The 20,922-nt window shown below is 36.5% G+C and overlaps 1 protein-coding gene and 1 pseudogene across 2 annotated transcripts in view; both read left to right on the top strand.

Moving 5' to 3' along the window:
- The first annotated feature begins 256 nt into the window (after positions 1-256).
- LOC127644966 (selenoprotein F-like) lies at positions 257-5,462 on the top strand (annotated as a pseudogene).
- Positions 5,463-14,860: 9,398 nt separating this feature from the next.
- Positions 14,861-20,922, top strand: part of LOC127644958 (protein FAM110B-like) — a 57,231-nt gene continuing 51,169 nt past the window's right edge. For both annotated transcript variants that reach the window (XM_052128419.1, XM_052128420.1), the window contains exon 1: positions 14,861-14,980. The gene's annotated coding sequence lies outside the window, so the exon portion shown is untranslated. The remainder of the gene's footprint in view (positions 14,981-20,922) is intronic.

Here is a 20,922-nt window from a genome sequence, read left to right as displayed (position 1 = left end):
TTTGAAAAGAACCGACTTGAAAGAGTGACTTTTTCGAATCAGGAATCGCTAATTCTCATATTTAAAAGAAATATATATTTTTTTTATATTCAAACATTTATTTATAGTTAGACAACCATCCTTATTTGTGAAATTAAGACTTACTGAGCAATGACCAACATTTAATAATTTTTTTTTTTAAGTTCCAAAAATCTTCATTTTGGATTGAAAAAGACTTGTATTATAAAAGAAAACTGCAGCCGATGTTTGTGACGCACTTCCGATTCAAATCAAAGCGAGGAAAAGAGAAACGCTCATGGCGGGGGAAGTATACTTGCTGTGGTTACTGCCGTTATTACAAACGGTAGGTGAATAAACACTATAAATTAGTCGGTACCCAACAGTGACAAGAAATTCACACGGAAACTCTGAATTAATAAAGTTTATGAGACTGGATAACCATGGCGCGAATGTTAGCTCATGACGTGGCTATTGTGCAAATAATGCCTTTCATGTACTTTACCTGCAAATTGGACAGAATATAACTAGACCGAAATTATCGTTTTAATAATGTAATCTTATTCTTTTTTGTTAAGACAACTGCAAGTTTGTATGTTTTCTTGGGGTATACGGAATTCTGGTGGTAACTAGGAAGCTGCTGGTCACAGCACACTTTTGTTATCATAGCTGTAGCCAAAAATGGGGGTTCCTGGCAAATTGTCGCACCTGTTATTTATCCTTTTGCCGTTTTCCTTTGGTTTTAACGACCCTTGAATGCAATACCAAAGACGCCGTCAACGAACAGCTGATAATTTCAAACACGCTTGAGCTGTTGACGTAAAGGAAAACTGCAAATTGTTTAAAAATGTCAATTTGTTTGGTGTACAGTGTTTAAAATGTGCCCGACATATCTACTTCACAGCTGGCAGCCTATGGAGCAGAGCTGTCTTCAGAGGCATGCAGGGAACTGGGCTACTCCAGTAATCTTCTGTGTAGCTCCTGTCATCTCCTAGGTCAGTTCAGCCTGGGGCAGTTAGACCTACCCTGCAGACAATGCTGCCAAGAGGAGGCTCAACTGGAGTCCAAGAAGGTAGGGTTGCTCCGATATCAAAATGTTAGCTTTGATACTATACCAGCCCCTGTACCTCATAGGGATGGGCTCAGGTACTCGGGACGTGGCAGCAATGATCGATCATGAAAACGATTATCGATGGTGCAAAGACTAAAAATACTTATACTCTAGATATATTCTCTGAAAACTGCAATATTTTATGCTGCTTAAAATATATATATATTTTAAAGGATTTTTTTATATTTTAAAACATTTGAATTTTTATTATATTATATTGAACATTCTCCGATAACAATGTTTTCTTCTGCAGTATAACACCTAAAGTAAATGTACAAACAAACTAGCCAAAACAAATCAATAACATATTTTGTTTCAGTACATTTTTTATTCACTTCGATCCATCTTTAACTCACAAAAAAAACTCTCTCCTTTTAATAAAGCTGCCTATTGACGATTTCTTTGAAACAGAAAAAAAAAAAGAAAAGGTTAGAGTGGGCAAAGAAACACAGACATTGTACAACAGATAATTGGAAAAGAGTGTTATGATCTTAACCCCATTGAGCTTTTGTGGGATCAGCGAGACTGTAAGGTGCGTGAGAAGTGCCCGACAAGACAGCCACATCTATGGCAAGTGCTACAGGAAGTGTGGGGTGAAATGTCACCTGAGTATCTGGACAAACTGACAGCTAGAATGCCAACGATATGCAAAGCTGTCATTGCTGCATGTGGAGGATTTTTTTATGATAACTCTTTGAAGTAGTTTAAGTTTTCACATTATTAATGTCTTGACTATATATTGTGATCCGGTTGAATGTCACTTTGGTGAATTAAAAGTTCCAATTTCTTTCCATAAGTGCAAATTCTGTACATTATTCCAAACGTTTGGCTGCCAGTGAATATCATTTTTGGTAAAAAAAAAAAAATAAAAATACACAAAAGAGCTTTTACAGTATTAATGAAAACAATCTGATTACCTGAGGCAAAAGGCTGCCATGGCTGAATCGCAACATGCGGATATTCAGTACTTTTGCTTATGTGATATTGCTTAATAGAGCCCAACAGATATGGGATTTTTGAGACCGATTTTAGATGGCGAAAATTCCCAGTTAATTTGAGCTGGAATGAAAACTGACCTTTTCTATGTGGATTGTGTACCGATTTTGCACCAATATGCTTTCTTAAATATTTTTATCAAAGAAAATTTTACATTATTACAATACATTAAGAACATTGGAAAAAGTACAATATTTCCCTCTGAAATGTAGTGGAGTGCAAGTATAAAGTAATTGAAAATGCCATGGTAATACTTAAGTACAAGTACCTCTGAATTGTACTCAAGTACAGTTTTCTTGTTTATCAAAACATCATCAGCAATATTTAGCTGTTAATGTATAACAAAACGGTCACAAACAATAACTCATGGTTCACGGCGGCCTAGTCTAGAGATAAACCGTGGCAGTGGTGTTACATCGTATTCCGGTGTAAAACCAGACTTTTAAATAAATCATTTTGTAAATGCAACAACTGGAATTGTTTGGTTGAAGGGGGTACCAAACTGCGAATCCTGAACAAAACAGTTTGGTGAATACACGTTGACACATTAGCTTCCACTCAACTGACAAAGTATGAAAGTAGCAACATGGTTGGCTAGTTAGCTGTAAGCTCGTTGTCACGGAGAGTAAAAGATGGACCTTGATAATTTACTTTCCAGCATTCAGTCTCACCAACTTTTTATATATAAGAGTTAATTGTGCTATAAAAACACACCGTATTAGAACTCAAAACTTCCTCCTCACTTCGAAAAGAGCATTTGTTGTAATCAAGCTGCCAAAACGACTGTCTCTCCACTTTGTGATTTCACACTGTTGTAGACATTTGCATCTGACTGCCTCCACAACAACATATTAATATCTACTTCACCTTATTACTACCGTAGCCCCACCCCAGCTGTGAGATGGTAAGAAGAGAGCAGGTCATTCATGAGCAGAGTCAATCATAAGAGTGGGCTTTTATGTCAAGTCTTAAAGGACAAGCAGCAAGGAGCGTTTCTGTATTATTTATTTTTTGGGGGGGTAAAAAAAAAAAAAACATGACTAATATTATAAGTGAACCTCAAGGAACATATTAAAATAATAAACAGTCATGTCACGACCCCTTTAATTTATTTCCAGATTTATGTTTATTTTGTCAATGTTTTCTTTGATAGCTTTACCCAGGAGCCATCCTTGAAGTCTGTGGATGAAAATTGGGGAGGTTCCCTCAAGTCCAAGGTAGGTTGAGCTTTTGGTTGGCTAATTCTTAAAAGTTAATATTTATTTAAGCAGTTACTTGTGGCCTGTATGAAAATTGCTATATAGCTAAGTTTAAATACTGTATTTATTTATGTATAGTGTTTATTCATGCCTGTTTTGTATATACAGTGTTTGCGGTTTCTATTGTTCTGTGCTGAGTAATTTTTGTGGCTGTATTTCCCTTTAGCTTTTGTCAGGAGTGACAAGCCAAAGCTGTTCAGGGGTCTTCAAATCAAGGTAAAGAGTTTTTGCATGTTATTGGAAAAAATATTCAAAGAAACATTGACAATCACAAACTTGTAATGTTCCACAGTATTCATATGTAGACAGTACATTTTTGTATAGTTTTTAAAATTATGTTACAAGAATAAGATTTGTCACAAGTGCATCGCTATTAATATTGGCTAGTTTATTTTAAATACTATTTCTTTTGCATTTTTTGCAGTATGTGAGAGGCTCGGACCCTGTACTAAAGCTGCTGGATGATAATGGGAACATCGCTGAGGAACTCAGCATCCTCAAGTGGAACACAGACAGCGTTGAAGAATTTCTTAGTGAAAAGTTAGATCGAATTTAGATTTGTGTTTTCATATTTAAAGACCCACTTTCTCTGTTTGCTTTATTTGTATAGATCAGAAAATGAATCACATGACCTCAATACATTTTTGTACTCAATAATGAATGTTAACAGAACTTCCCTCTACAATATCAAAAATGATGTTGTCTGATTTTCAAAAGTAACTATTGGTGTCTGGTTTGAATTGAAGTGATCAATACTGTACTTATTGCACTTGTTTTGATTATATTTTTTTACTGCTATTGTTTGAATCATTGATGTATGAAGGTGTTTTTTTTTTTTTTATACAAGTTTGCTGAATGTGCTGGTTTAGGAAAGCTTGTGGTGTCTGCTCAGAACCAAATGCTTCTGTAGATTTGCACATTAGTGAAGGTCTGACAGTAAACCAGTCTCTGGAATGTGAGACCTGAAGACCCGTGTAACTCTCGGAGCATCTTGTTATGGTGGGGGCCTAAATCCCTACCCCAATTCGAGAAGGTGGATTATATTAATTAAATGTTTGTTTCTAAAGAACCTTGAATTGAAACTCAATTTCATTATGTGTACACACAAATACACTTGTTTTTCGCATGAACCTTTTTACTTTATTTTTCAACAGGAAGCTAAATGAATGTGAATGAATTGATGTAAGATGACAATGTCCCTTCATGGTACAAATAGATGTAATACTTAGTCACAGCAGGATTTGTGGTTTCTGCTTCCTCAAGGTATGCATAGCCCGATATGGATTAGAAAAGACACATGTCCAGCCATTGGAGACAATTAGTCCTGCGATTTACAGTTGTACAATACAAATCCAGTGTTAAAGGGATATTTCACCCAAAAATGCTAATTCTCTCATTTACTCAACCTCAAGCCATTCCAAATGTGTATGACTTTCTTCTGCAGATCACATGATTTTTAGAAAAAATATTTCAGCTCTGTAGGTCCAAACAATGCAAGTGAATGGGTGTCAAAATGTTTACACTGCAAAAAGCACATAAATGGAGCATAAAAATAATCTTTATGACTCCAGTACCCATGTCTTCAGAAGTAATATGACAGGTGTGAGAAACTGATTAATATTTAAGTCCTTTTTTGGTAGAAACTATTTGAACTGCCCAGTTAGGGCCGATATGCATGAAAAGTGCAAATCACCAAAAACAATAACAAGAAAGTGGGGTTTGCATTTGGAATTGACTGAAGTTTGCTTCTGAAGACATTGGTTTAACTACTGGAGTCTTATGGATTACTTTTAAGTGTCACAATTTTGGCACCCATTCACTTGCGTTGTATGGACCAAAAGAGCAGAGATATTCTTCTAAAAAAATTTTTTTATTTGTGTTCTGCAATTAAAAGAAAGTCATACACATCTGAGATGGCATAAGAGAGTAAATGATGAGCGAATTTGCATTTTTGGGTGAACTATCCCTTTAAGATGTCAACTTAAGTATACAAATAGAACAATCTTCTAAACGTTTTACTGCCTTGTTTCAAATATTGTAAATGGTCATTTGACCATATTGCTATTAAAAGTCAAGTCAGTGTTTGTTGATCATCATATACAAATATGAAAATATTTCCCTCAATGACCTTAGTGCAGACATTGTTATTGCATTTTAACAGGAACACAGACCGATGCAAAAAGGTGGCCATTTTTTTTCTACTATATAATTACATTTGTGTAGGGTTAACACAAAGTCTCTGGATGTCTGCAAATTGATAAGCAGCACTGAATCTCTAATTAATGTAGTGTGTTTGGCAAATCATGCATCTCACAGATTTACAGTACAGTGTGTTTGAGGTCAATCCTTATAATTTGGCCTCAATAGTGTTATTCATCATTCAGACACAGCTAGTTACCATTTAGCAATTAAAAGATAAACACATTTTGTAGTTGGTCCACGGAAAATAAGATAGATGGGTTAAGGCAAGCAGAATGTGCAGTTAAGCACCAGGATATCATATGGGAAGATGTATTGTGTATCTAAATGCTCCAACATATGCCGATAAATACCAACATTTTAGCTGATTAGATTTCAGCATATTTTTATATCATTAAGTTATGTAGTTATATGTGTAGTTTTTATGCATCCACGTTACTAACACATTTCTGAGTAACAATAACAAGCTATTATGTAGTCATGAAGTGTAATCCAGGAATTGTAATGTTTGATTTTCACCACTAGGTGCCAGTAGAATTTTTTTGATGATCTCATTTAATGGATGCAAGGAGTTAAATTATAGGTTTAATGACTTAAAACATCGCGTCCAAATCAGACTATATCCACTGTAACGAAAGCTACGCTATATTATACCTTGTCCAAATTCGAACAATGAAATAAACACTTTTCTTTAGCCATCACAAAATTGTCATAAAATGAATTAGGAGATTTATTTTCCCATGAAGGCGGTTTCAAAAACACAATTTGGCACATCATCGCATCATATACGTTTGACAGATAATCAGAGAAAATGAATAACTTTTTAACTTACTATTTGACAAATGTAATAGAATTATTACATACAAAACAATTAAAATGGTCGTATACAGTCACTTTTGGAACGATCCAAAAACACTAAACTGCAGTACAGCCCATTGAGGTGATTTGTCATTCGCATTAAAAATTAAATAGAAAATTAAAGATGTCTCTAGTGTGAATATGAATAAGGTCAAAATGTGTGTCCCAAACTGCACACTTCTGCACTGTTTTGCGTGATTTTGAAGTGTTAGTAGTGCGAGTAGCATGTTTACACTGAAAATGCAACAAAAAGAAGTGTACCAGGAGTACCCGGATGATGCACTTTTTCAACCATCAAAATGGAGTGTGGAATATTGGACACTTCATGAACTCAGCACTCGCGGCTTGCCTTACATAGGAAGGGGCAGAGTTATGGTGATTTGGTGAAGTGTTTCATTTGGGATGAAATTACAATTTGAAAATTCATACACTACATAGCTGAGTGCATAGTACATTTTGTAAATGTGTGGTGTATAGTGTGTCGTTTGGGACACAGCATATGTGTTTCCTGTGTCTGAAACCAGGAAAATGCTGTCTGAATCTAATGTTTGTGTCAGATCCTGTCTACTGAGTTGATAGATTTTTGAAGGCAGCATAGATGTATCCTTCACTGCCTATTAAATTCCACAATCCTGCCTGTGCTCCCGAATCCACAGCAGATGAGCTGAAGAAAGCAAAAAATGCGGCCAAAGAATTTGAAGAAAAAGTACTTTTCCCCCCTCTTTTTCCAACATTTGATTCCATTTCTAGCTAGACATTTTGTATTTTAGTTTTGAAATATACATTTGGTTATTGCCTATACTCTCTTGATTTTGCTGTATAATTAGACCATTGTGGTTCATTTGGACTGAATGAACAGACCCGTTACCTTTAGTGGACACCAGATAGCGATAATCAGTTGCTGGCATCCTAGCAACGATGTGACATTATACTGCCTCAGTAGCCTGTCCAAAACCAGTTTCTGGAGGTTCCTTCGTACGCAAATGCTGTCATTGGCTGATAGGGCAGTGAGGTAACAAGACAGCTACCTTTGATTTCGGACGCAACCTACCGAGATGCACTCAGTAACTTTTGTGTTTTTGTCATCTACTGATACCTAGTGGTTTGGATGCAGCATAATTGGAAATCAAAATTTTCAAATTAAGATTCCATTCTAGAGATTTACTGTTCACAGTCGGCCATGATTAAAGTAATTCAAGAGTGAAAGTGTCCAGTAATAAGATGGTTACTGAGATTAAGTGAGTAGAGTTTGGCTGGTCATGTGCATCTAATATGGCAGCCTTCATGAGGGTGCCCCTGCCCCATGTAGAATAAAACAGCTTTCATAAGGTAGCTGATATGACAAGAGTCCTCATCTCATGTGAGTGTTCATGAATTTATACATAAGTTTCAAAATTACAATTAATTTCTTTAAGACTAAAACTTTTTAACAAGGAAAAACAGCACATTCTTGTGGAATTCAACTGATAGCAAGAGCTTGTTGTCTATGTTCCTGTTTCCCATCTGTGTTGCTTTACATTTCCGTGCCAGCTATAGACACAAAATCTTATTGCATATCTAAAATGATAAATTAGGAATTGTTGTAAAGGTCAGCGAAAGAGAGTGTTAAACCATGTAGAATTTCCTACAAATTATAGCTTCCTAGCATCAACCTTTTCCAAATTATGTGGCAATAGAGCTGTTCAGCCATGATGGCTAATTTGCCATGGGTTCCCTCTGGAATTTTCTATTGGTTTTTATAATGAGGTTTTTCAATTTATGAGTAAAATAAGGTCTGTGTAAATCACATTACTTGAAGATACACTGATGTTTTGTTTTACAACATAAATTACACACAGCCATACCTTAAACTTGAGTCACTGTGCTTTTTTTTTTTTTAAATGTACTGTATGTTAATAAGTTGCCAAATAAGGACTACGACTACCATAAGCATGTAGATGGATGTGCATGACGAAATGGAAAACTATTATAGTTCTTATCTAGCAACTTGTTGAAGCAAAACATGGTGGCTTCAAATACCCTCAGTCATACACCAAAGTTTTGGGTGTTACTGAGCATCATTTATGCTGTAGAACAAAACACCCAAGTATCTTCAAGTAATGTTACCACAGACATTTTTACTCATAAATCCAAAATTACCATTATAAAAACATACGGAAATCTAGAGGGAACCCATGGCTTGAAGACTGTTAATTCGCTTCTGTATTTTGGTACAACAACCTGAACAGCTCTATTGAGACCAATTCTAAATATTCTATTTTCATTGGGGTTAAATTCAGCTCTAATGAAATTAATGTGTTTTCCAGTGGAAATGTTTAAGTGAGGACATGGTCAAGGCTTCTTGTAATCCTAATTCAAAAATCTGTTAGACACTTTCGAAACGCTCCATTTTTGGTGGAAGAAAACAATGTTCTAGTGTGGATGTGGTGTGTTTTCCAATGAAGCTATATAATGTAAATATAACAGGGTTTGTTCAATAATACTGAACATAAATCAACTGAACATGTGTTCACAATTATTGTAGACTAATGTAAAGTATATGTCTGTGTGAGAAGGTCCACAATGTCCAGAGATTAATTAAGACTTAATATCTGTTATTTATTTATCTATCTATTTAAACAACATAAAGTTGCTCCCAAAGCATGCACAAGAACAATACAACTATCTGTGAAACATTATCATTATATTTGGGTAAACTTAATGGGAAAATTGAACTTATTTTCACTTTTATTTCTCTCTGGATAAGTAAAAATATACTGGCCCTCTTGCGGTCCAGGGGTAGCGAGTTGTGGCAGATCCTTTGCCAAGCACACACTCCTCACCTCTGATGAATACCATATGTTGTCTGTGCTGCACTCTGCCTGCAGTCACTGCTTCTCTTCAAGCATCATAGCATATTTCTTCCATTACACCTCATTATCTGTCTCCTTTTCTTCCAAAATAATAACATATGCAAGCACACGCTGATTTGTGGATGACAATCGATTTGTAAACAAGCACAGAATATTTTGTGGGGTATTCCTGACAGTATTGCAATTTATGAGGGAGAAACTCTTCTCTTTATCTTATTATTCTTATTTTTTTTTACAACAGTAAAACTCCCTGTCTATTCTCATGTAATACTGTACGCACATTGAATGGAATATTCATATAAAAGAAGCTCTTTTCCACCCCCAACTGTGCATCGCTGTTTGTCTAAGAAACATGTGGAACACACACATTACAGCCAGTACTTGGTGGGGGTTTCTCTCAGTGAAACATATTGTAGGATTACGCTACACAAGAACAGCAAGTTCCTCCAACTGATATTTGCTAAATATCAACACCCCTTTGACCTCTTTATAAAGAGCTGTATGGATAACCCCAAGATGACCTTTGTTCAAAACATAAAGTGGAGCTGCCTCTATATTCACTGATTTTGATTATGACCAAGTGTTCTTCCTGACAAAGCTTTGCTTGTGTCTGTCAGTGTCCATCGATGTAATGCAGATGAACAGAATAAAAGCTTTTTTGTACTCAACTTTGCTGAATAAGGATTTCTGACTCTCCCTCTGTCTTTCTGTCTCACTCATCCTTCACTGTTCCTCTGTTTTGCTCTCCATCTCTGTATTTCGCTGGACCGTTTCAGCCTCCTGGCTGTGCTGCCATTTCAGTAGAAGCTTCCTTCCTGAATGAGAGCTTGTTGCAGTCGTATGATCAGTGATCAGTGTTGACAGTGAAATGAAGTAAAGCATAAGACCAACATGAATTTCCATGCTGGTCCAGGCTGGTTAATGCTACATTGGTGCTGGCTTATCAAGTGGGCCTGCATAGACATGCTCATCACCATCCAAAAATGCTAGTCAACCAATAAGGTCATTCTGGTGAAGCTGGTTGACTATGCTGGTCTGTTCAACAAGGCCTCCCATCTCTGGACTGGTCTTTTGGAACTAGTCACTTCTCATTGCTCAGTTGAGGCCTTGCTCTCATCCACTGATTATTTTGTCACTCCCGATTATGAACTCATTCACATTTATTGCTTGTTATGTCCTCAGAATTGAGTGCCCAATTTTTCATCCCAGTTGTGGGGACTGTTAAGCCTTTAGCTGTAGCTGAAATGGTATTGTATAATGAAAGCGAGAGATTTTGTGGATGTGCCAGTGCTCAACCAGTCTTTATGCAGGGTGGTGGGAACTTGACCTACATAGTGTTTTGGATTGGTTGCAGATGCTGCCTTTTGTGGGGGAGATGGAGGGAACCTGCAATTGATTCAGCTAATGCAGAAGATCCTTTATATGACATCCAGAAGGCATTAATATTAATTGTGAAACATTATTGGAACAAATCTAACTAAAGAAAAACAAATTTTTTTTTCAACAAGTGAACTCAAGGCAGAATAAAGTCTTTGTTACCTTTATCTTAATGTTTGGTTTTTCATATGAAGATGATCTTAAAATGTCTGCTTTGTTAACACAATGAAAGCACACGAATGTGGTGACATTTTTGCAATATTACATTACGTCTTTCTTTAAAATATTGCAGCAGTTCAGAGGTGAAATGTCCATTGAATGGCACTAAAAGTGAATTAAATGTTCTCCCAAACAGGTTGAGGTTTTTAAGGTTAAAGGGGACCTATTATGCAAAATTCACTTTTACATGGTGTTTGAACATATATGTGTGTTGGCAGTGTGTGTACACAACCACCCTATAATGATATAAATCCACCCAGTCCTTTTTTTAATCCCCATTAATCATAAGCACTGTCTCAGAACAAGGCGTTCTCAGATTCTGTACAAAGTGACAACAGGCCCTGCCCAATGACTGTTGACGGACACTGCCGCCAGACATGTTTGTTTGTGTGTGTTGTTTCGTTACACAAATACCATTTCTATAAGTTGAGCTATTATACAATTTGGCTGCACTCCAACAAGCTTGTAAATGTTACTGGTTATGTACTACAGTCATGCACCATGGGAAAGTGTTTTGTTGGCCTACATTAGAATTGTAAGAGGAACAGGGAAAAAATGTTTGACTGTTTTACCTGTGATTTTTGTAAAAGAAAAGTAAAGTAATTGTTGTTGTAGTGCCTGTATTGTGCATTTCACCAGGAAATTGTTGCAATATGTAAGAGTCACGTAAAAATCACTTTGTAAAAATGTAAGTATAGTAATAGAATTGTGATTCTGTGAGACCAGACCAGCATTTGAAATGTGGATATTTGTAGAAATATCAGCATTCAATGTTATTTTTAAAAAGCACCTTGAGTTCAAGTCATGCAATGCCAGATTCAATTGAAAAACTATCAACCCTGTTACTTTTCATAAGGGGACCACGTTTTTAAATTTTTTTACTAAAATATATGGCATTTCCTTTTTTACCATGGTTCTCACCAACATCCTTAAAAGAACTCCAGGGATGCAGGGAAACAGATTAGTTAGGAGAATCAATCCAGTCAGCCTGTATAGCTCTGGGTCATTCTGTTTTAGAGAGAGCTCAGAGATCACTGACATATGTTGAGCTTCAGTACTACTCAGCCACAACTTGTGGCCGAGAGGGTGGAATAAAAATTAAGGAAAGAAGAGCACAGCTCTTTATGGATGAAAACATTGTTCTTCTCTCCAAAATGTATGACTCAATGAGAAATTACACTTTTCCAGTTTTGAAGTTTTCCAAAAGAATTGCCACTTAGACCTTCTTTCATGAATACATTTTCCATTTGCCTTATAAATCAGGAAAGTTATTTTCACTTTGGTTTCTATGTGCCCTAAATTGCCCTATTTATCTAAAGTTTTTATTTTCAGCTGTACTAAATTGCCTAATTTCTGTAGGATTTTTAAGCTTTTGGCTACTCTAAATTGCCCTATCTGCTTGTTACATTTTATACAATAGATATCTATTTAATTGAATGTCATGTTTCCCTCAGTTCTTACAGTTGGGTGGCTAATATCGCAGATTAACACATTAAAAACTGAAAATGAGTTTGACTAATTCAGCCGCATTGAAAAAATCACAGAGCATTATAGAAGCTTACAAACATTTTGTGTAGCTGTATACTGTCCGGTTCAAGCACGGGTCAGCTAGGGCTTTGCCCCATGAGACTAGAGACTGAATGCCACTCGTAATCTGTTCTCACAATGTCAACACTCCAGTGGCTCCTTCAGCGCAGCGGGAAACTGTCTTGGAACAACAAATCCACATAAGGAGAGCACATGCTAATGTCTCGCTCAGCATTTACATTGACCTTATTTACAGTATGTGTGATTTTCATAGGCTAATAAAAAATAAATTTAAGTAAAATTAAAGCATATTATATCAGTAATAATGTAAATCTTGAAAATAAACTTAGAATTTGGCTTTCTAACACTCAGCTAGTCAAAGACATATGCTGTTGATTGACAAAAAGTGCAAGGAAGCTCATACAGTTCAACTTTAGAGCTGAGAAAAAAAGTTTTAATTCAGCATATATGAAGATTTAATACTATATTTATATGTTTTCTTAATGTGCAACAATTGTTCATACACAAGAAATGCTTCTTGAATTCAGTGATGTAAGAAGAGTTTGATTATTGCGCCTTCCTCTGCCTGACAACAAGAATTCCAATTTTCAATTCAGTTTATCTGTTGCCTGGTAACAATGGAAGGTCTGTGAAGTGAAACCCCTCAAAAGCCTGTGCTGGAAACAGTCCTTTAAGATTAAGTTAAAATGTATTGATCAATGGAAGCAAAACTCACACCAATGCAGATGCTGCTAAATTTATGGAACCCCATCCCCCTCTCTCTTATTAATGTAATTATTTTTTTGTTTAAAATACTGTTTGACAAGTGTACATGAAAAAGATGGTAATTTTTTAAACAAGCTGTAGTATTTGGTCAAGTGAACAGAAATTCTGTTGTATTGTGTCTTTTAAAGGGATAGTTCACCCAAAAATGAAAATTCTTTCATCATTAACTCACCCTCATGCCATCCCAGATGTGTGTGACTTCCTTTCTTCTGCTGAACACAAACAAAGATTGTTTGAAGAATTTCTCAGCTCTGTAGGTCCATTCAATGCAAACGAATGGTGGACAGAACTTTGACGCTACAAAAGTGCAAAAAGGCAGCATCAAATGAATCCATAAGACTCCAGTAGTTAAATCCACGTCTTCAGAAATTATATGATGGGTGTGGGTGAGAAACAGATCAATATTTAAGTCCTTTTTTTACTTTAAATCTCCACCTTTGTCCAGCCTGGGACCAGTAGGTGGTGGTATTCATGAAGAATGTGAATAGCTAACTAAGATGAACTATTCCTTTACCACTAACAAGATATGTCAACATTACACCACTAAAATAATTCACCATTATTAATTTAGTCATTCCAGGGTGAACTGCGCATTGGCACACAGCTGAAATTTCAATTACTGCCCTCTGGATTAAACAGGTGGTACTACAAGCTTGCATTTCTCAGGAGTCTTCCTTCTTACTGTCCGGGGGTAATTAGATTAATTGCGTTCATTTTAACGCCTTATTTTTTATCAAATTAATCGCACTGAATTGAGGCGTTAAATCGACAGCCCTAATATATATATTATATATTTAATATATATATTTAAAGATAACAATGCATAATTATTTGATCATTATATATTGAATTATTGTTATATGAGGGGCTTTCAGCAAATATTTGTATATGTGATTAATCGCGATTAAAAATTGTAATCGATTGGCAGCCCTAATATATATATATCATATAACAATTTAGATTATTTAATAGCTTATTGACTTATTTTAAATAATTTTAGTCATCTTGAGGCCCCCTTGGAAGTTTGCTGAGACCTAGCTAGTGGGTTCCTGCCCCCTGGTTGAGAACCACTGGTTTACATGACTTTATTATTTTGTCTTATTGTGTCAGCTGTAGTTTGGGCTATAGATTTATAGACAGAGTTGCACCATATTTGGTTTTTGATGGAAATGAAAACAAGGCTGTGATGGATAGAATCTGTTCAATGGCATGCACTTTATAAAGCTCTAATTTTCACAACTTGTTTTTTTCTTCTTCTTTCTGGAATGCAGCCCATTAAATTAACTGTAAGTCTATCCCTCACAGCCTCGTTTTAATTCGCGTCGAAATTAAATATCACAATTCTCTCAATAAGCTCTATAATGTTTTTGTGAAACACCCCAAACGGTGCTCATCAGTTGTACGAGGTTAACCAGTAGTGGTCCCTTTAACAAAAAGGACCGCAGTATTTTCAGATTAGGGGTGCATTGTCGGTTTGAACATTGAAATATAATTGGATAAAGAATAAATATGACACATGTTTAATATATTAATTATTAAAATTCTTTATTTTTCTATAATAAAAAAAATGGAAGTCAGACAACTCTAATAAGTGGAACAGATAAATTATGTTTGGACGATCCACCCCCGCTACCGCTCAACAGTGCATTGTGGATCCAAGGCTCACGATACAGTGGGATTGAATACGCTGGTAGGAGCTGCGCGTCGCAAGGCTTTGAGCACTAGTCAACAACGAATGAGCACGTAAATATGCCGCAGCATCCTCATTCATTTGAAGTCATTACACTCAGATCGTAAAGGTAAGAAATTTGTTTTCTCGACCATTTCCTTAATTTATGTATTCAGGATGTGTGTTTGAAGCTCATTAGAGCCCTATTCAGTATCAGTCTGTAGCATCCCTCACCTATTGTTCAACTGCAGACATCCACATTCCATGTATATGAACAGTGGCAATGACATGTTGCATGTGGTTTTAAAGTACTTCATTAGTTTTCCTCGATTTTAATGTAGAAGTAGCATTTTCAATGAAGCATTCGCTTGTTACAGCCAGTGCTTGCATAATAATGTTCCTCCTAACTGGATTTAGCAGCAAAAATGAGGGAATCTTGTTGGTGTCATTATACCGCATGGAATACCAAAGCAGTCAAACATTATTACGCTTACAGTAACAGTGTATTATGTTATTCCACATGTGACTTTGTTATCTGCCATTGTAACTGTCTGATAATTTGGATGCATGAGCCTTGCTTTCTCTTGGAATGTGTTGAGTTGGCTATTGATTGTCTATCAGGGCTGTTACTAATGTAGATGCACCATGCCAAACACATAGATTCAGCAATGTGTGGTTGTTCCTCAATCCCCTCCTTGACCTTGTTTTTAAATTTCATGCTTTCCAAGCTTTGGGTGAAGGGGAAGCAAAGTGACAGCTTGCTCAAGTCATCCAGACACAACAGGTTTTTTTTACAGGATGCCTGTCATTGCAGTGGAAAATGTGGGTCTGTTGACCTGTTGTGTTAATGCATTATTGAAAAGGTTCAATTGAAATACTTTGTTGTTGTTCGAAGTCATTCAACCAAAGCCCATGTTTTGGTACACAGCTGCTCAAACCAGATTTAGAGGCTTGTTTGACTGGACTCCCAAAGTTGGACTTTGAAGCTCAAAATTCTTGTTTTGAGACATTAGCCAAAATCTCACTATATTAGGTCATTCAGTTCGAGAAACCACAGACTGTTTCCAGTTCTGAGCACAAGGAACTGCTTGATAATCACTTCTTTATAGTTCTTGTCCACTTTCTTTAAAATAATGCCAATGGCACATCCTATGACAAGGTTGCCAAAAAAAATCTCTGCTGACCCCCCTGGCCAAGTACAAACAGTTAGTTTAAGCAGAATAGTTTAGGTAATATCTTTTACAATTCTGGGCTTAAAGGGATAGTACACTAAAAAATTAAAGTTCTAAATCATTTACTCACCCTCATGGTGTGTCCAAACCCCTGTGACTTTATTTCTTCAGTTGTACACAAAAAGAGATGTTAGGCAGAATGTTAGGGACTGACATACACTAATATTGTATGAAAAAAAGAGCAGCAACAAAATTCTTAAAATGTTCTCCTCTTGATATCCATCAGGGCTTCAGACTAAAAAAATTACTTTGGAGCCATTGGCTCCTAAACTCAAACATTTAGGAGCCAACTGGCTGTTTTTAGTTGCCAAATCAATGGTTGAATGAATGTTTGAACTTGGTATTAGTTAATAGTTGTGTAAGTTGTGTAACAGTTGTGTGAGCTGCATCTCATGTGTGAGCACACACATACATACATACATACATGCATGCATGCATACATATAATATAATTCTTAGTCTTTCTGTACTGTGACCAGATGGCCCAGACACAGAGGCTACAAAAGTGCAAATTTAATGAAATCCCAGATGCAGTTTAATGAACTCAAATCACAATCAATAATAAACAGAAAAAAGCAAGATGTGGTACGTAACAGAGGACTTTTAATTATAAAGAAGCCCAAAATTCACCTTAGACTCTTTTGAAATGTGTGCGCTCCCAGTTGTGAACTCACTGACAGCTGATTTGCAGTGACTGATTAAACTGCTATCCTGAGCTTCTGAGTTCAAAACCCAAGTTATTTTCTGGCGATTCATTAAAAAGACCCAGTTCAAAAGAGTCATTTGTTCATGAATCTGACATTATAGTTCACGCTTTGTTTGTTGTTGCATGTAGCAATCTCATCTCAACCAAAAGGGTGAAAAGGGGCATGAGACCCACTTGTGCACGCTCTTAAGATGATGACGAAACTGCTAATGAACACTGAGAACCTGACTGTCACCAATGGCGACTAGATTTTAAATGATTGTCACAATCATTTATTTTTGGTCACATATGTTACCATTTTAGTCACAGTCTGGAGCCCTGTCCATGGAAGAAATTCATACAGGTTCGGAATGACATGAGGGTGAGCAAATTAGAACAGAATTTGTAACTTTTGTGTGAACTAACCCTCTAGTTTTATGGGCTTAAATATAGTGTTTTCCTTCTATCCCCTGTTTTTGGAATCTAACTTTTATCCTTTCACTGAAATGCATCAAAGTTACAGAAGTGCTTTGAGGCAGTACTAATATTACACTGGCAATTTACAGGATTGCAGTGTGCTCCCTCCTTCAATGGAGTAAGAGGGGATCTGGAAAGAACAGTATCTTGAGATTGTAAAGCTATTATATGAAGAATGGCACAATGACTTCAACAACAGAGATGCAGAAATGAAGTATGTTTAGAGGTATCAGATGAAAATGCAGTCAGACTGCATGCCTGAAAACAAAAACAAACAAACAACTAACCCCCCATAAATGTTGACATCATATTGGCACCTTGCATTACATAGTCAAGGCCTAATCGTAAACCAGCTGCGATTTGGATCATAATCCAGTGGGTCATTCAGGGTGAGTTTTGTTGTTCAGATGTGGGAAGTCTTGGGCATTTTCCTGCTTCTAACAGTAGAAGAGGTGAGTCACAGGTTAAATCAAGAGAGTAATTACTAAATCCATTCTGTTTATAACAGCTTTTCAAATACTCCTCCTACCACTACATAAGCCAAGGGTGAATTCAGACATGTTTTCTTAACAGTGGCTCTGCTGCCCAGTTCAGTTGTGTTTTTCATATGCAGTCCCTAATATGCAAGTATACACTTCCTTTGTGGACTATTCATACTTCTGCTGCACACAAATGAAATGGAAATTGAAATCAAGTACAAGAAGGACAAAACAAGCTATGGTTTATTGTTTGTGTTAAAGGTAAAGTATGTAATTTCTGCACCACAAGCATCAAAGGGACTGTAAAAATGTTCACACAGATTTCTGGAACACACCCGTCATCTGCTATAAGTCAGAAATACAGATAGTCCCGGCTGTCCCGCCCAAACTATTCTATTCACACTATTGCTATTATTATTGGTTGAGTAAGTCAGTGTTTCCCAACCTTTTTTCTGCCATGGCACACTTTTTACAACTAAAAAATTCTACGGCACACCACTATCCCACATAGGCTAACCATCGTCAATATTTTTCCTTTTCAAGAACTTGTCCATGTTTTCTGTCCGTCTTAGTAGTGTGTTTACTTGTGATGTTTGAAATTCGGCAATGCAAAAACCAAAAAACAAGTCACATAGGTAGGCTACGCTGTGTAAGAACACAGGTGGCAAGAGTGCTAAATGGGTAATGAAAAAACAACAAATGTGCTTCTTTTCTAATTTTGTAATTTGTTCTTGCAATGTCAAAACAAAGTACTGGGATACAAACTCATGAGGGACGAAAAAGTTAAGACAATCACTGGTCCACGAAAATGTTTTCTGGGGATTTTTTTATTTTAAAGAATAAGCTAAAAGCATCAATTCCAGCTATTTTAGTGATTCAAGTTTTTATTCCAGTTTTCAGTTGTGCACAATTAGCTGCAAAATAGAGAATATTTTGGTGAGGCTTGCTTCTGTTTCAAAAATGTGTTCAATTTTATTAACTGATTAGTTCAGTGATCCCTTCTGGAAGTGTCACTAGGTGGTGACACATGAGCTTCTTATGTGCAATGAGTGAGTCATTGAATCGTTTTGAGTCATTTATGACCGAAATCTACCAAGAGACTTTATAGTGTTTAAGTATTAAAAGAACAAATCAGATCTATAGTCTTCCTTCAGTCTGAGCATTATTTGCCATTCAAAAAGACAACAATAATAGTGAGTTTCAATTACGTCCTTACCTTTTCTTTTATCAAAACTTGCATGGCTACAAATCTACTGACTTCAGTATAAGAACTATTAACACAAAGCAGATCTACGGTATCATTTTCCTACAGTAGCCTATTTAAACTGCTGAGCAAGGATTTTATCAGAAAAGACCTCAATAATGGACAAATGATAATAATTTTGCGTTTCAGTAATGTTCTTTCATCATTGTAAAGTGCATTCACATGAGTTGAGTCGAGGCATCAATGCTCCATTCAACGGCAGTGTCAAGCGCCACATTGCCCTCCACAGAGGGACGATTTTACAAGTTTGCCACGCAGGGCCGCCACTGGCCAAATTGATGCCCTACGCTGAGTTCCATGTGGACGGGGGGGTGGTTCACGTGATATGAGCGCGAAGCAATCATCTGTGTTCCGCAACTGCTTTCAGGTCCTTGAATAATGTATAATGTGTGAGTAAGGGCAGCTTGTGGACTTTCTGGTGCCCTCCTAGGATAAGATGGTGCCCCTCTAGGGAGTTTGCTTCCGTAGTCTGCTTATAGTCTGCGTAGTCTGCTTATAGGGAGTGCCGGTACTGTTGCCACGTAAAAAAGCAGGAGGTGTGCACAATAAACGTTGAAAACATGTATTTGGAAGAGAGAAAAAAAGCTTGCAGTTGCTTTGATGGCAGAAAGTAATAAAAGGACCCGTTTATGTTTAGGTCTAAGCGTTTTCTTGATGAATTTAAATTAGCTCAATAACTGGGGTCTCTGATATATGTAAACGATAAAGTAATACTTAATTAAAATAATGATATCTTCACAAATTTGGACAGTTTTTAAACATTTCTTGTTGCTTAGTACTCTCAAAGACATTATTAGTGAAGCGAAAACGTGTGTGAAAAACATTTTGGTGTGGCGTCACTTCATAGACTTCAATGTATTCTATAGCACTGATGCGAGTCATGCGAAAGACCCTTAACGCATATAAATCACTTTTACACATTAATCATTGCTCTTCACAATCACAAAAGTGACTGATTATGGTTTCAAAATGGCGAATTTCTCTAAAAGGTGAGGAGTTTGGATCCCTGAAATTATAACTTTTTTTTCATGCATTTATTTATTTTGTGGAATTTTTATAATTTTTCCATGGCACACCTGACAATCTTTCACGGCACACTAGTGTGCCGCGGCACAGTGGTTGGTTAACACCGGAGTAAGTGTTGCTATGTTGGGCTTGTCGGGATAGTCAAATAAGCAGAGCAATGGTTTGAAGACTTATAGTTGAGTGTATTAAACTGGGAAAGGAGTATTTTAACTTTGAAAAATTAAACATATTACCTTTAAATCATGATTACAGAATTTTGTGGTATTTCATTCATAATCAGAAGAGATTCATCACCTCTAATTAACAACACTGATCAACATTCAGCCATGGAGGGGGAACGGGAGAGGCTGGTGGGTCAGGTAGCTTTTAGTAGAACAGCTGATGGAAGACATGAGATAAAAATTGGATGGACAGAACAAACCCATGCAGTCATGTTTCAAAGCATTACAGTGTGTCTCAAATTGGACTTGATGTCATGGAAGAGAGAAAAAAAGGTTACTGACATGGAAATATTATTTAAACTCTGAGGAAGGCATTCCTGACATTTTGTTTGAAATATGCTGAAATAACATCTAGTTAAACTTAAATGTAATTCAGATTCATTGTTGTGACATAATGGACATTATTCTGTCAATTTTATAATGAAAGAGTAATCAAAAAAATCTTTAACATCTGTGACTGCTAATGTAATTTAGGCAGCTTGACTGATGTAATGAAAGCACAGACCAGTTTGGATGCCCCATGACCTAGAGTTATTAGTCATGATGAAACACTTCTCTACTCAGGTTGACTGTGCTATTGTTATTGTGGTTTCATGTTGCCTTTGTTTTGTTTATTCTCTAGGGGTGGTTTAGGCCCATCTGTCTGATTCTTCACATCAATGGGGGACGCAGCTGCATAGCCTGACCCC

Source organism: Xyrauchen texanus, chromosome 6 (genome assembly GCF_025860055.1).
Source record: "Xyrauchen texanus isolate HMW12.3.18 chromosome 6, RBS_HiC_50CHRs, whole genome shotgun sequence".
Classification (NCBI taxonomy): Eukaryota; Metazoa; Chordata; class Actinopteri; order Cypriniformes; family Catostomidae; genus Xyrauchen; species Xyrauchen texanus.
This window is presented reverse-complemented; position numbering and strand designations above follow the sequence as displayed.